The sequence below is a fragment of the Coenobita brevimanus genome, chromosome 65 (genome assembly GCF_032717465.1).
Source record: "Coenobita brevimanus isolate Jiangsu-jjx chromosome 65, ASM3271746v2, whole genome shotgun sequence".
Taxonomy (NCBI): Eukaryota; Metazoa; Arthropoda; class Malacostraca; order Decapoda; family Coenobitidae; genus Coenobita; species Coenobita brevimanus.
Window position 1 is genome coordinate 29470218 of NC_137018.1, and position 15086 is coordinate 29485303.

Consider the following 15086-nt stretch of genomic DNA (forward strand, 5'->3'; position numbering starts at 1 on the left):
TTATGTATGGATGGATGAACAGATTGATAGATGGAGAGATGGATGGACAGATAGATAGATAGACAGATAGACAGTGATGCTTTTTATTTTTTCCTTGCTGCAGTCATATTCAGCGTAGGGCCGAGCTCTTGTAGTGAAAGGGGAGATAATTTGGCCAAAAGAAAATAGATAAAATTATGTCTACCAGGAGAGGTGAAAATGTGAAGCAATCAAGAGAGAGAGAGAGAGAGAGAGAGAGAGAGAGAGAGTTTTTATGAATGATTGGTCGACTTGATAATTATACTTTATTGTCTACTAACTCGTTCTTTAATTCCTCTCTCTCTCTCTCTCTCTCTCTCTCTCTCTCTCTCTCTCTCTCTCTCTCTCTCTCTCTCTCTCTCTCTCTCTCTCTCTCCATATACGTCACTGATCGTTTTCCTTACCTCACTTTTTTCCTCCTTACTCCTACGTGTAAATAATCCCTCTTCTTCTTCTTTTTTTTTTTTTTTCACTTTTTATTAATTTCTTTCTTTAAAATATCTTTCACCTTTGCTTTAAAAACTGGTTATCGTTTCTTTCTTTCTCTTTTTCATTTTTTTTTTTTTCACGTTTCCCCACCTTCTTTTCTCCCCCCCCCTTCCCTTCGCCTCCCCCTTTCCCTTTATCTCTTCCCCTCTCTCTCCCTCCCGTTTCCCCTTCCCTTTCCTCCCCCTTTCCCCTCCTCTCCTCCCCCAGTTCCTTCCTCTCTTCCCCCTTTTCTTTCCTCTTCTCTTATTTTCTCCTCCATTCCCCTTCTGTTCTTCCCCTTTTCCCTTTTTTCTCTCTTCCTTTTCTTTCTTTTTACATTCCTTTTTCCTCCTTTCCCTCCCTCTCCTTTTCTGTCCTCCTCTTATTCCTCTGCCTCTTGTTTCTGTGTCCTCGCTCTCTCTCTCTCTCTCTCTCTCTCTCTCTCTCTCTCTCTCTCTCTCTCTCTCTCTCTCTCTCTCTCTCTCTCTCTCTCTCTCTCTCTCTCTCTCTCTCTTTCCATCATACCTTCTTCTCTTCCCGTCACTTCTGCTCTACCAAGCATCCTTACCCTGCATTCATCTTCTCTCCCTTTTCCTCCCTTCTCCCTCCCGCCCTCCCATCCTTTTCTCTTATTTATCTCTCTTCCTCTGATCTTCCTTCTTCCTTCCCTCCCCTCTTCCTTCCCTCTCCTTTGCCGTTAGTCTATTTTTATTATTATTATTTTTTACTTTCATTCCCTCCCTTCCTCTCTCCCTTCCTTGATGTAACTCCTTTTCCCTTGCCCTCCCTTCTAGATGGAACCCCCCCCCCTCCATTCCCATCTTCCTCCCTTACCCCTCCCTCCATTTATCTCTCTTTTCCTTCCCTCCTCTCCCTCCCCCCCCTCCCTCCCGTGCGTCCATTCATCCCCTCTTCACATCCATCACTTCCCTCTCTTCTTCCCTCACTCATTCACTCGCCACCTTTCATTGCCTCCTCCCTACCCTCCCTCCCTCCTTCCTGCTTTCTCTCTCTTACCCTCTCTCTATCTTTCCCTTAGCTTTCTGCTCTTTCCCTCCCTCCTTCCCTCTGTTCCTCTCCCTTCCTTCTTCGTACTGTCTCTCTCATCCTCATCCTCCTTTCCCCTTACCTTTCTTCACTCTTCCCCCTTCCTTTTTTCTTCTCCTTCCTGCCTTGCCTTCGTCTTTCTGTCCTTCATTTTTCCTACCCTTCCTCCTTTCTTCCTGCTTTCCCTTTCTTTACTTCAAACCTTCCTTTTGTTTCCTTCCTTGTTACCCTCCTTTCCCCTCTCTTTCTTCTCCCTGTCTTCCGTCTGTTCTTCGCCTGTCCCACCTTTTTCCGCTTCCTCAGCTCCTCTCTCCCTCCTTTCTTCCCATCTCTCCTTTATCCTCAATTCATTTTCCTCCCTGTCTTTTCCTTACCTTCGTGATTTTTTTTTTTTCCGTTTTCTTCATCCCTGGTCAGCTCCGTTTTCCTCACCACATTTTTTTTTTTAGTCTGTCCTCTATTGTCATCCTTTTTTTTGTGTCCTCCATTTTCTTTTTCTTTTCGTCTTCTTTGCCTCTTTTTTTCCATTTTTTTTTTTTTTTTTTTCCGTTACCTCTGTCAGTTCCTTCATCATTTTTTCATTTTCCATATTTATTCTTTTTGTTTTCTTTTTCCTGTATCCGGTTGCATCGTAATTTCGCCCTCCCATCTGTCTCAATTACCTCATCATTTCTCTCTCTCTCTCTCTCTCTCTCTCTCTCTCTCTCTCTCACTATTTCTCTTTTACCATTTCCTCTATCCATCTTGAGCCGCTATCTTTCTTATCTCTCACTTTTCCTCCCTTTCTCCCTCCTTCCTCCTGCTTATCTTTCCTCTGATTCTCTCCATTCTAGATTTTCATTCTTCCCAATTTCATTCCTTTTATCTTCTACAGTTCCCCATCCTTTCTTCCTTCCCTCCCCACCCCCTTCCCTCTTTCCCTTCTTCCTTCTTTCCCCTCTTCCTTCTTTCCCCTCTTCCTTCTTCCCCTCCATCCCTCTTGTCCATTCCTACTCTTCCTTTTTCCCTTCCTCCTTCCTCTCTTTCCCTCCTCTTCTCCCATTTCTCTCCACTTTCCCCCTCTGATTTCCCTCCCTTTGTATTGACTTCCTCCCTCCCTCCCTCCCTCCCTCCCTCCCTCCCTCCCTTCTGGCTTTCCTCCCTCTTTCCATTTCCCTCCCTCCCTCCATACCCATCTTCTGATTTTCCTTCTTCCTATTTACTTCCCCCTCCCTTTCTTTCTCCCCCTAGCTTTCCTCAGTCTCTCCATATCGCTCCTTCCCCGTATGTATTTCCTGCTCTTCCCCCTTGGTTTTCCTCCCTTTTTACTCTCTCTCTCTCTCTCTCTCTCTCTCTCTCTCTCTCTCTCTCTGTCCTTCCCTCCCCTCCCGTCTTTCCTTCACCCTCGTTCTTTCTCTCCCATCCCCTCACTGGCGTCCCTTATTGGCCCATTTACCTCCTTCTCTCCTGTCTCCCTTTCCTGCCTTCCTTCCTCCTCCTTTCCCTTTCTCTTATCTCCTCTCCTTCATTCCTTCCCAGCCAATATTCCTATCTTCTTGCTGGCGTCCCTCCCTTCTTCCTTTCCCTCCCACTTCCTCCTCCTCTCTCTCTTTCCTTTTCCATTTCTCTCCCTTTCTACTATTTTACTAATTCCCATCGTCCATTTCTCTTCTCTTTTCTCTCTACCTCCTCTCTTCTCTTCCTCCCACCCTCTCCTCCATCCCTCTCACCCATCTTTCTTCCACTTCCCTTCCTCTTCCCTCCCATCCACTTCCGTCTTCTTCAGTCTTTGCACTTCCCTCTTCCTGCCTCTCTTCCATACTCCTCTTACTTCCTCCCTACCACTCTTTTCTCTCTCCTTCCATTCCATTCTCATCTCCCCCCCTCCCTCCCTTTCACTGCTCTCTCCCTCGCTCCCTTCCACACCCCTCGCCCTCCCTCCCACTCCTCCCTCTCTGCCTCCCTTCTGCTCCCCTCTCCCTCCCTCCCTCCCTGCCTCCCCTCCTCATCAAATGTTGTTGTGTGATATATGTGATTGTTGGTAAGAGTTATAGAGGAGGCAGCTCTCTCTCTCTCTCTCTCTCTCTCCTTTTTTTTTTTTCAATCCCCCTCTTTCTCTTCCTCTCTTTCCTTTCTCTTTCCCCTCCTCTCATATTTTATTCTCTTATCATCTCAATCCTCCCTCCTCTCTCCTTATAAAGTCTCCTCTCATGCATTCATTTTTCACCCCTTCTCCCCTCCTTCCTCCCCACTCTTCTCTGCCTACTCTTCCTCTCATCCTTCCTTTTCATATAATCATCTCCCTACTGCCATGTTTCTTTCTCATATTTCTGGATTCGTTTCTCGCCATTCCAACCCTTCTTCTCTCTCTCACCTGTTTCTTTACCCGTTTCCTTTAGTACTGTCCGTTAGCTCTCTCTCTCTTTCAATCTCCTTACTTGTTTCTCGTTTCCTTCTACTCACTCTTTTTTTTCTTCTCGTGTCTTTTATTTTATTTTTTTTTTATTGTTAATGGTTTCTTCTCCAGTGTACTCATTTCTCTCTCTCTCTCTCTCTCTCTCTCTCTCTCTCTCTCTCTCTCTCTCTCTCTCATATGTGTATCTTTGTGTGTGTTTTTGGTCTGTGCTTTACTGTATTCCAATCTTTTCTTCTCGTTGTCTTCACCGTTCCTTAGCATCATCTTTCCATCCCCTTCATGGCCTTTTCTTTAATGTACGCTGTTGTGCCACTGTGTGTGTGTGTGTGTGTGTGTGTGTGTGTGTGTGTGTGTGTGTGTGTGTGTGTGTGTGTGTGTGTACAGGAAGGCCAGAGAGGTAATATATGGGAGGCACGTATTAATACTGTACCTTAGAACATATCTCCACCATCTCCCTCCCCTCTCTCTCTCTCTCTCTCTAGCTATATACGTATATAAATAAAAATGTAAATATTATATAAAAAAATAGTTATATATATATATAATATATATATATATATATATATATATATATATATATATATATATATATATATATATATATATATGTGTGTGTGTGTGAGTGTTTCCATCTGTCTGTATATCTATTTATCTCCTTCTCCCGCCTTTATTACCGTCAGCTTTCTCGTGCTGCCTTCCTTCTTCCCCCTCCCCTTCCCTCCTTTCTTTCCACCTCTCATTAACATCTGCTTTCTCTCCCTCCCCTCACTCTGTCCATTTTCTCCCTTCCTTCCCCACCTCCTTCCCCCTCTTCTTTCTCTTCCTCCCTCTTTATCTCCTGCTTTCTGTTCCTCCATTCTTTCCCTGTCTCCATTATTTCCTTAAGCCTTCATCATTTCTTCTCATTTGCAGCGCTTATCCCTTCCTTCTGTTTTTGCCTCCCTCGTTTCTCTCTTTTTATTGTTCTCTCTTTTCCTCTAAATTTCGCCCATTATTATCTTTATCTTGTTTCCCCATTTTTATTTCTTTATTCTACTTATGTTCTTTTTCCTTCTCCCTATCATACTTCCATCTCTCTCTCTCTCTCTCTTTCTCTCTCTCTCTCTCTCTCTCTCTCTCTCTCTCCATCCTTTTCTTCTGCCATCCTCACGTCTTATTCTTTCCTCCAGCTTCCCCTTCCTCCTTCTCTTCTCTCACTTTTCCCCTCCTCCTCCTCTTCACTCTCTCCGTGTTTCTATCCTTCCCTTCCATACTCTTTTTCTTCTCTCTTTCCTTGCCTTCCTTCCATTCTTCTCTCCCTCATTGCATCCATGCCTTTTGATTTTTTCTCATCCCTTTCCCCTCCCTTTTTTTCCTCTTCCCTCTCTCCCCTCTTTTTCTCTCTCTGTTCATTCCTCCTTCCTCTCTCCTCCTCCCGTCCACCCCTCTTCATATCCCTCCATTCTTTCCTCCTTCCTCTCCCTCCATTCTTTCCTCTTTTTTCCTTCCTCTTCCTCTTCCTCCCCTCCTCCTTTCCCTCCATTCTCTGCTCCTTCCTCCATCCTCATTCCTTCCTCCCCTCTTCCCCTCCCTCCATCCTTTGCTCCGTCCTCTCTCATCTTCCCTTCCTCCCCTCTTCCTCTCCCTCTGTTCTTTCTTCCTTCGTCTTCTTCCCTTCCTCCCCTCTGCCTCTCTCTCCATTCTTTCCTCTTTCTCCCTCCTCTTCCTCTTTCTCCCTCCTCTTCCTCTCCTTCCCTCCTCTTCCTCTCCCTCCCCTCTTCCTTCCCTCCCCTCTTCCTTCCCTCCCCTCTTCCTCTCCCTCCATTCTTTCCTCCTTCCTCTCTCCTCTCCTTGTTATCTAAGCCTATGAGAAGCATAACTCGTCCGAATGCCTGCGACCAAGGCTTAGTCTGTGATATATTGACTCAGCTGATTTCATGTGCCAAGATGGGTCACTGCTCTCTCTCTCTCTCTCTCTCTCTCTCTCTCTCTCTCTCTCTCTCTCTCTCTCTCTCACACACACACACACACACACACACACACACACACACACACACACACACACACACACACACACACACACACACACACACACACACACACACACACACACACACACACACACACACACACACACACACACACACACACACACACACACACACACACACACACACACACACACACACACACACACACACACACACACACACACACACACACACACACACACACACACACACACCTCCCCACTCCATCACCTGCCCTTATATTAACCCCATAAATCCCCCTCGTATATAAATTCCCAGAGAGACCGTTTACACGTGCCTAAACCACCTAAAATCAGTCAACACGATATAGCCCATAACAACACGGGGCGTCAACACGGCGTATGCGGGCCGCGTTAGGGTCGAATACCTCTCTTCTTAATTACCTGCGGTTATCTGTGTGGATTTGAATACGTAATGCCTGTTGAAAGAGAGGTAGAGGTGTGTGTGTGTGTGTGTGTGTGTGTGTGTGTGTGTGTGTGTGTGTGTGTGTGTGTGTGTGTGTGTGTGTTGCTTGTGATGATGCATTAATATTGGTGAGGCTTTGGTACACTTGTAAATATATTGATGGCATAGTTTGGTATTATATCCATTTTATGTTATTTTGTCCTTACTTTTCACTCCCATCACCCGATTATTAATTATAATAATTTGTCGTATTTACTGCTGTGTCCATCATCATCATCATCGTCACTGGTATCAGGCCCCCCAATCATCATCATCATCATCATCATCATCATCACTGGTATCAGGTCCCTCGGTCATCATCCTCACTGGTATCAGGCCCCCCTGTCATCATCATCATCATCATCATCATCAGCGGTAGTATAGCCATGTCTCTGTAGATGGGATGGTCGAGGTGGAGTCCAAGCCCATTGTGAAGGGTGGGGTGTGGGACGTGCTGTTTCTGATGGTCCATATGATAATTAACCTGAAATATCAGTGGGTGGGTGGCAGGCCCTCACTGGGGAGACCAAGTGTCAGACTGGCGGGGCTGTGCCCCCCCCCCCAGTCCATAGCTATGCCACTGACCATTGTGATCATCATGACTTGTTTTCCCCAATAATGCATCATTAATAATAATAAGTCATGAAGGCCACTCTGTCATCTCCTTCGCCTTTGTTGTATTTTTTTTTTTTTTTTTGACACGAGTTTGTTCACCTTAAGGAAGTAGTATATCGTCGTATACGTGGATATTATATTACACCTTTACAGTGTGTGATATTTAGGTAACTGTAATATGGACATACGTTGCATCCTTTACTTACAAGAGGATAGTGAGGTGTAATGGGAAGAATGAGTCGTCTGGAAAGAGATGTTACGAAATCTCAGAGGTCAGCTAGAAATTCTTGCCCTCTTTCTCTGTGGTGAACTCCCCAGGCTTCATAGGTTCAATTGCTGAGTCACCTCCCGTGATTTAACACGTTCAGTGCGAGGACGTGTGTGGAATTCTGTTATTGCCATTAACAAGTTACTTTATTCTGGTTAGGAAAGACTTCAGACAGGAGGGGTTGGATAAAGCCTCCATACATCCCTGCGGTAAGAGGGGCCTTGCAAGCTGAATAAAACCGTCTTGGGGTAGCGAGAATAGAATTACCAAAGATGTCATCGTACAGAATGAACCGAATGACCTATACAGTATTTAATTTCACTCTTTCAATCTCCAAACGATTTATTTCAGCTAAGGGGAAGCACACTGAACTGCAGGAGTTAGTCGTACCCCTCATTAACCCATTTACTGCCTGAGCTTCCCCCAGAGTTAACTGAATCGTCGATAGATAGAAAGAATAAAATTAATGTTGAACCGCACTCTCAAAAGCCTGTGAAATTAAATCGTCTGACGGTAGTAACAATAAAATAAAGAAGGCTTCATGGTTGTTAAGGGGTCGATTGAGATGGCCTGTAACCACTTCACTACAAGAGGTGTCCCGTTAGTACTGTGACGGGAGCCAGAGTAGTATATGAAGGACGGCATGGTAGTGAAGGGAGTGACTGGGACTGTTTCAAACCCCTTCTCCTTGAAAAGTCTCATTGGAGCAGAATAAAATCGTCTGGCTGTAGCGTGAGTGGATTATCTAAGACAATCGTAGTGGAGGGGTTAATGGACACTATTACTAACCCCCTCACCACAAATGCTCTTTCCTAAGCTGATTAAAACCGTCTGACAGAAGCAAGAACTGGTAAAAAAGAAAAAAAACACTATGAAGCTTAAGTACTGTCCATGCCTTAACTCCTTTATTGTGATGGTGTATTTATTTTAATGGAGCTGCCACCAGACGATTTTATTCGTCAGTGAAGGAAATTGAAGGTATAATCAAACGCCCTTCCTCTCGAACCGTCTTCCCTGAGCTGAATGAAATCGTCGGGAAATAGCACAGGTAAATCAGACGTAATGGTAGTGAAGGGATGAATTTTCTCTCTCTCTCTCTCTCTCTCTCTCTCTCTCTCTCTCTCTCGTCCATCCTTCATTCCCAAACAGTGACCCTTTTGTGTGCAGTCTTGATATATCTTTTCTCCCTCCCACATACGTCCCATCTATCCCTTGCATCCATCTCTCTCTCTCTCTCTCTCTATCTATCTATCTATCTATTCAGTTTATTCATGTGCATGATTCCCCCCTTCCTCCACATCTTTTCTTTTTATCCCTTCTTCTTTACTACCTACTACCCTTTTCTCTCTTAACTCTCGTTCCTCTCTCTCTGTCCCTACCTGTCGCATCCCTCCCTTTATCACGCCATCCTTCTCATCCCTCCATACTCTCCCAACATCCTATGCTCCCCCTATCCTTCCCTACTTATCCTGTAATTCCTGTTCCCTCTCCTTCTTCCCATCCTTTTCTTTCCCTTTCTCTTTACCCCCTCCTCCCCTTCATTCTTTCCTTACCAGTCCCATCCATACCTCCCTAATCATTCCATCTCCTCCCTCCATCTCTACCCAGGTCATCTCTCTCTCCTTCCCAACTCGTTCCTCCATTCCTCCCCATCCCTACCCACTCTTCCTCTGCCTTTTAGTCTTTGCTTCCCGTGCCTACCCATCCTATCTTTGTCTTTCATCCTTACGTTTTTCTTCTCTCCCCTTCCTCCTTGTCCTTTCTTTTCATCTTTTTCCCTTCCTCCCCATCCCATCCCTATCCGTCTCATTCCGTCCCTTCCTTCCTTCCTTCCTTCTCTCCTTTTCCTTCCTTCTCCTTCCTTCTCTCCTTCCTTCCTTCCATTCTACCTTCATTTCTTCCTTCCTTCCTTCTTTCCTTCCATCTTTCCTTCCTTCCTTCCTTCCTAACCCATTCCATCTACATAACATCCTTTACTGTTCCCTTGTGAGTCAGAACTGGGGCAAAAATGGTGTATCTGTCACGTGGCGTTAAAAGTGCGTAATGAACAACTTCCTTACGCCGTCTACGCACCAAGAGAGAGAGAGAGAGAGAGTAGAGAATGCTAATTGTCCTAAGTTATATTACTGGGCTGGAAATGTGTAAAGGTTGTGCTATGCTGGGAAGGCGAGCGGGGAAACTAAAGGGAAAAAATTACACGCGATGGTTGGATTGTGAGGTATGGAGGAGAGGGGAGAAGGGGGAGAGAGTAGGGGTGGTATAGGGAGGGGTGATGGGAGAGAGAGAGGAGGGGTGGTATGGTGGGTGGTGGGAGAGAGAGTAGGGGTGGTATGGGGAGGGGTGATTGGGGAGAGAATAGGGTGGTATGAGGAGGGGTGATTGGGGAGAGAGTAGGGGTGGTATGGGGAGGGGTGATAGGGAAGAGAGAGAGGATGGTGGTATGGTAGGTGGTGGAGAGTGTTGGGGAGGGGGAAGAGGAGGGGTGGTAATGAGGAGAGAAGGGCGAGAGGGAAAGGGTATGGGGGTAGAGAGGTTAACGGTATTTTGGAGGGCAAGGGTATGGGGAAGAGAAAGGAGGGATGGTATGGGGAAGTTTGCTAGGGGTAAGGGAAGGATATGGAGAGAGAGAGAGAGAGAGAGGACGGTAGTTTGATCGTGGTGTTGGGGGCGGCTTGGTGGCTCTGTGGGTTTGGCATGGCCTGAAGTAGGTTTGATCTCCAGTCACTCCCACTGATTTCGTTGGGTGGACGCACATAAGCTAACGCCTTTCCTGACCCAGCACACAACCAAACCTACATCACACCACTGACTAGAGGCAGTAGAGCAGTTGTGTAGGGTTTGGGGTGACTGGTTACCCAAGATCAGTAACCCTTTCAACTCCAGGACGTCGTATTAAGTATTTTTTTTGTCTACCTAAACACGACCTTTGAAGTCATGGCCAACGTCTGGCACTGAAATGGTTAGTGAAGGACATATTTCGTCCTTCCAGTCTGAAGTCTGCTGGAGGTTGCAACGATAAAATAAAAATGACGTCATCGTAGCTGTTTTTGAATAACTCCGGTCTGCCTGACTGAGCAGGCCAAGCTACCGTAGACAGGCAGCACCCCTGCAGGGCCGTCCCGTGCAATGAACCGATGTTCCCTTGCGGTACACCGCACCTCATCACAACGGGGCGCGGAGTTAGGTGTGGAGGTTTGGTGTTAATGGATGGACACTGCTTTTGTGTCTCTTCACCCAGTTAGCAGAGGCATCGTACTTGAGTCAACATCACCCCGTTACTTGGTTATATGGTTACCACCCAGCATTGTAAACGGTTTCCTGGGTTACAGGAAGCCATTAGATGGCAGGTGGTGGGGACCATCATCCACTCAGTGTAGTGCTGCCTGCTTCTTCCTTCACCTTTATCATTGTAATTTTGTGTCTGCCCTCCTCTCTTCCTACCTCTCTCTTTCCTTCCTATCACTTTTTACTGTCTTCTTTAAGCTTCATGTGGTTCTGCACTGAGTGACAAGCCTGATGGTTTCCTGCAACCCAGATAACCATTTACTGCTCTGGGTGGGGTGTTTGGGGTGATGTGGAGCCTGCTGTGGTGCCCCTGTTAACTGGGTGGAGAGACACAAATTCGGCGTCCATCCAGGAACCAAACCTCCACACTTTTCCCAACGAGGTGCTATCATCCTCAAGGGAACAGCAGTTCATTGCACGGGATGGCCCTGCAGGGGTGATTGCATGCTTGCGGTTGACTGGTCTACTCGGTCAGAGTGATTGAGATTGATCAGCAACAACAACAATAATAATAACAACAGGAAACCATTAGGCTTGTCACTCAGTGTAGAGCCACGTGAAGCGCAAAGAACAGTAAAAAAAAAAAAAAAAAGTAGCAGGACGAATGGTAAAAACAGAAAGAGAGGAGGCAGACCCAGAAAAGAATGATAAAGATGAAGGGAGAATTAGGCAGCACTACATCAAGTGAGTGAATGATGCTCTCTCTCTCTCTCTCTCTCTCTCTCTCAGTTCCTTCCAGCAATCCCTCTTTAATCTTCCACTCCTCTTCCTGCCTCCCCTCCCCTGCCCCCATTTTCCCCTCCGCCCCTCTCTACTCGTGTCAGAATGAGCGTAGTAAACAGAGCAATTAAGCCCTTTTAAGGACATTAGATTCACAATACCCACTCCACTATTTATCAGGCCCAAAACACGTGCGTCCAGTGACCATTAGTGTAGTAGTAGTAGTCGTAGTGGTAGTTGTTGTTGTGGTGGTGGTGGTGATAATAGTTGTGTTATTAGTAGTAGTAATTGTTGCTGGTGTTTTAATGTGGTGATGGTAATGGTAGTAACAGTATTGGTATGATTGTGGTAGTAGTGGTAGTAATAGTCGTAGTAATAATAATAATAATAATAATAATAGCAGTAGTAGTACCGTAGAAGTGGTGCTGGTGGTCGTGGTGATATCGCCTTCCATTTCTTTCTCTCACAGTAGTTGCAGTAACAGGGGTAATACTGATAGTGATGCTGATGATGCCGTTATAGAAAGATAACACTATTCTGTATCAGCGCTAATCATCATCATCATCATCATCATCATCATCCGTTGCCACCTTCACGGCAGCCAGTGCAATGGTAGTATCGACACCATTGCAGTGTTGACCCTGCGTAGGAGCCATTGTTTTAGCGCACCAGTTGCCGATTCGTGTTTTTGTGGCACAGTTTTGCGGACGCGGGGGGGGGGGGAGGGAGGAGAGCTGGTTACACCCTCATTAAACCCTTTCACTGCCATAACGTCTTTTTATACATTATTCTGTGCAGTGACGTACTTTAAGCCATATTCGTGGTACCAGCAGACGAATTTACTCAGCTTACCTCTCCCTTATAGTGATGTGTGTATTATTTCCTCGCAACGGACGGTTTTACTCAGCTAAGGAGGAACTTTTCGAACCGGGAGGATCAAGTGTAGTGTAGGCTTCATTACCATCTCTAATACCAGTTGGCTTTCCCATCAATAAGTAGATAAATTCAAAAGGCAGCGAGAACAAATTTAAAAAAAGTCGCAAACCTGATAAATAAAATCGACAAGAGACAGCAAGAATAAATTAAGATAACAGTGTCACCGGATCCAGTTAGTTAAGTGGATGTGTCTGCTGTGCTGTGGAAGGGTTATTGAAGGCTGCATCAACCCCATTCAATTCGAAATATCCAAAACGATAAAAAAAAAAAAGAAAAAAAAAGAGGGGGTAGGGGAGTAAGAAGAAAATGCCGAAGGAGTTATGTCTTTCTGTTCGTTGACGCTATAATTATTTTTATTATCATTATTATTATTATTATTATTATTATTATTTGCTTCTCGTGCCTCTACACCAGTTTTAGTCATTCAGCTTTGGAAACCCCTCTTATAATGAACGGGTGTGATACAGTCTTTATTAACCCCTTCAGTACGATGGCACCTTTACTCCTCCAGCATCCAGACGGTTTTATTCAGCTTTAGAAAGACCTCTCATAGTGAAAGGGTTGAAGCATTACCCAACCCTTATTATGCTTTTAATTTGATATTAACTATTTTGTAATCCAGTACGATTTTATTTATGGCAGGAAAAACCTCTCCTACTGAAGAGTTTAATGCTTTTGATGATGCTACTGGTGGGGCTAAGGAGAGTAGTAGCAGTAGTAGTAGTTGTAGTGGTATATGTAGTAGTATTAGTAAGGGGTAGACGTACTTGGTAATGTCTTCAGGTTACCAGTGGATGATTACCGTTACCTGAGAGTAAATCTTGTGTCACCTGCTTGTTGACCACTTGACCTATGACATACTCTTAAGTTACTCTGTGTCACCTGATGATTTTGTCCAGGTAAAGGGAGACGTCCTGTGCTTACAGGAGGCCAGATTTGATTTTTTTTTTTTCTAAACTTAATAAAATAATACGGAGGTAGCAGAGTTAATATGGAAAACACGTCTTTGGGATGCCGATGTAATTCATGTTCGTAGGGCTGTTTATCTTTTATTGGAGCTGCGGTGGTCCGGTGGTTAGCGTACTCGTCTCGTGTTCCGTGTGACCCCGAGCTTAGTGTTTACATCCTCTCTATTCTACCCATGACATATACAAACATCGACACACATAAACAAAGCCACTACAACACTTCCACAACACTCCCGCCTTCACGTGCATCATTCTTCGTACAGGCAAATCTTTCCCAGTCGTACCTCGCCAGCATGGGAGGAGGCTGATTCTGGCTGTCACCCTCCCTCAGAGGAAAAGGTCGGTTTCCACAGTGGACCTAATATGGACTGATACAGGTACACGTTGTGCTCTCTCTCTCTCTCTCTCTCTCTCTCTCTCTCTCTCTCTCTCTCTCTCTCTCCCCCTCCCTCCCTCTCTCTCTCTCCCTCCCTCCCTCTCCGTGGCTCATCATAATTGATTTTGTAATTAAGGATCAAACACAATGACCCCATCCTCCTCCTCCTCCTTCTCCACCTCCTCCTCCTCCTCCTTCTCCACCTCCTCCTCCTCCTCCTTCTCCACCTCCTCCTCCTCCTCCTCCTCCTCCTCCTCCTTCTCCACCTCCTCCTCCTCCTCCTTCTCCTTCTCCACCTCCTCCTCCTCCTCCTCCTCCTCCTCCTCCTCTTTATCATCATCATCATCATCATCATCACATCTTTCTTCCTTTTTTTTTCTTTTCCTTCATTTTGCTTCTTTTTTTCTGTTACCGTCCTTCCTTTCCTTCATTTTCTGCTCGTGTTGCTTATTCATTTCTCTGTTTTCCTCTTCCCTCTCCCTCCTCCTTCCAGTCCCCCATTTCCGATTCCTTTAATTTACATCTTCATTTCTTTCATTTCTGTTCGTACTCCTGTTAACCACTTTATATCTCCTCCCCTCACATCACCTCCTCATTTTCCTTTCATATTCTTTCTCCTGTTCCCTTTTTCCTTCCTCCTCCTTTTCTCTTTCGATCTTCTCCCGTTAGCCTACCCGTTCCCCCCAAGTTTCTCTTCTTCCTTCCATTTCGCCTTTCTTTTATTTTCCCCTTTTCATCTGTTTCTCTCTCGTATTCCCTTTTCCTTCCTTCCTTCCTGCTTTTCTTCTCTTCCTGGTTCTCTGCTTCTGTTACGTATATTCCTCCTACTTCCTACTTTCTGTCCATTTTCATTTTCTTCTCATGTTCGTTTCTCATGCTCCTTTTCTCTTCCTCGTTGCTCCATTTCCTGCCTCTTTCTCATCAGTCTCTCACTTCCCTCTTCCTCATCTTTCTTTTCCCTTCTTCAACTGATTTTCCTTCCCTATATGGCTTTCCCGTCTCACTTCCCCATACCCTTTTCTTCCCGACTCTCTCTCTCTCTCCCTCTCTCTCTCTCTCTCTCTCTCTCTCTCTCTCTCTCTCTCTCTCTCTCTCTCCCGTCCTTTTATCACAGCCGTTATCATCAATCTAATTACTTCGTCGATACTGCCGTGTTCGGGGCGGGATGGGTCGGGTTGGGTCGAATTAAGCCGGATTAGGTCGGGTCGGGGGGAGGTGGATTAGGAGGTCTCGGACTGGAGTGGATTACACCGGATTTGGGGTAAAGTCGGATTGGAGTGGATTACACCGGATTTGGGGTAGATAAAGTCGGATTGGAGTGGATTACACCGGATTTGGGGTAGATAAAGTCGGATTGGAGTGGATTACACCGGATTTGGGGTAAAGTCGGATTGGGGTGGATTAAATCGGATTGGATTGGGCGGATGGTTTGTAGATTGGGATGAATTAAAGAGATTAATCTGAGTCGGATTGGGTCGAGCCTGATTAAATGGATTGTTATTAGATTAGGTTGTGT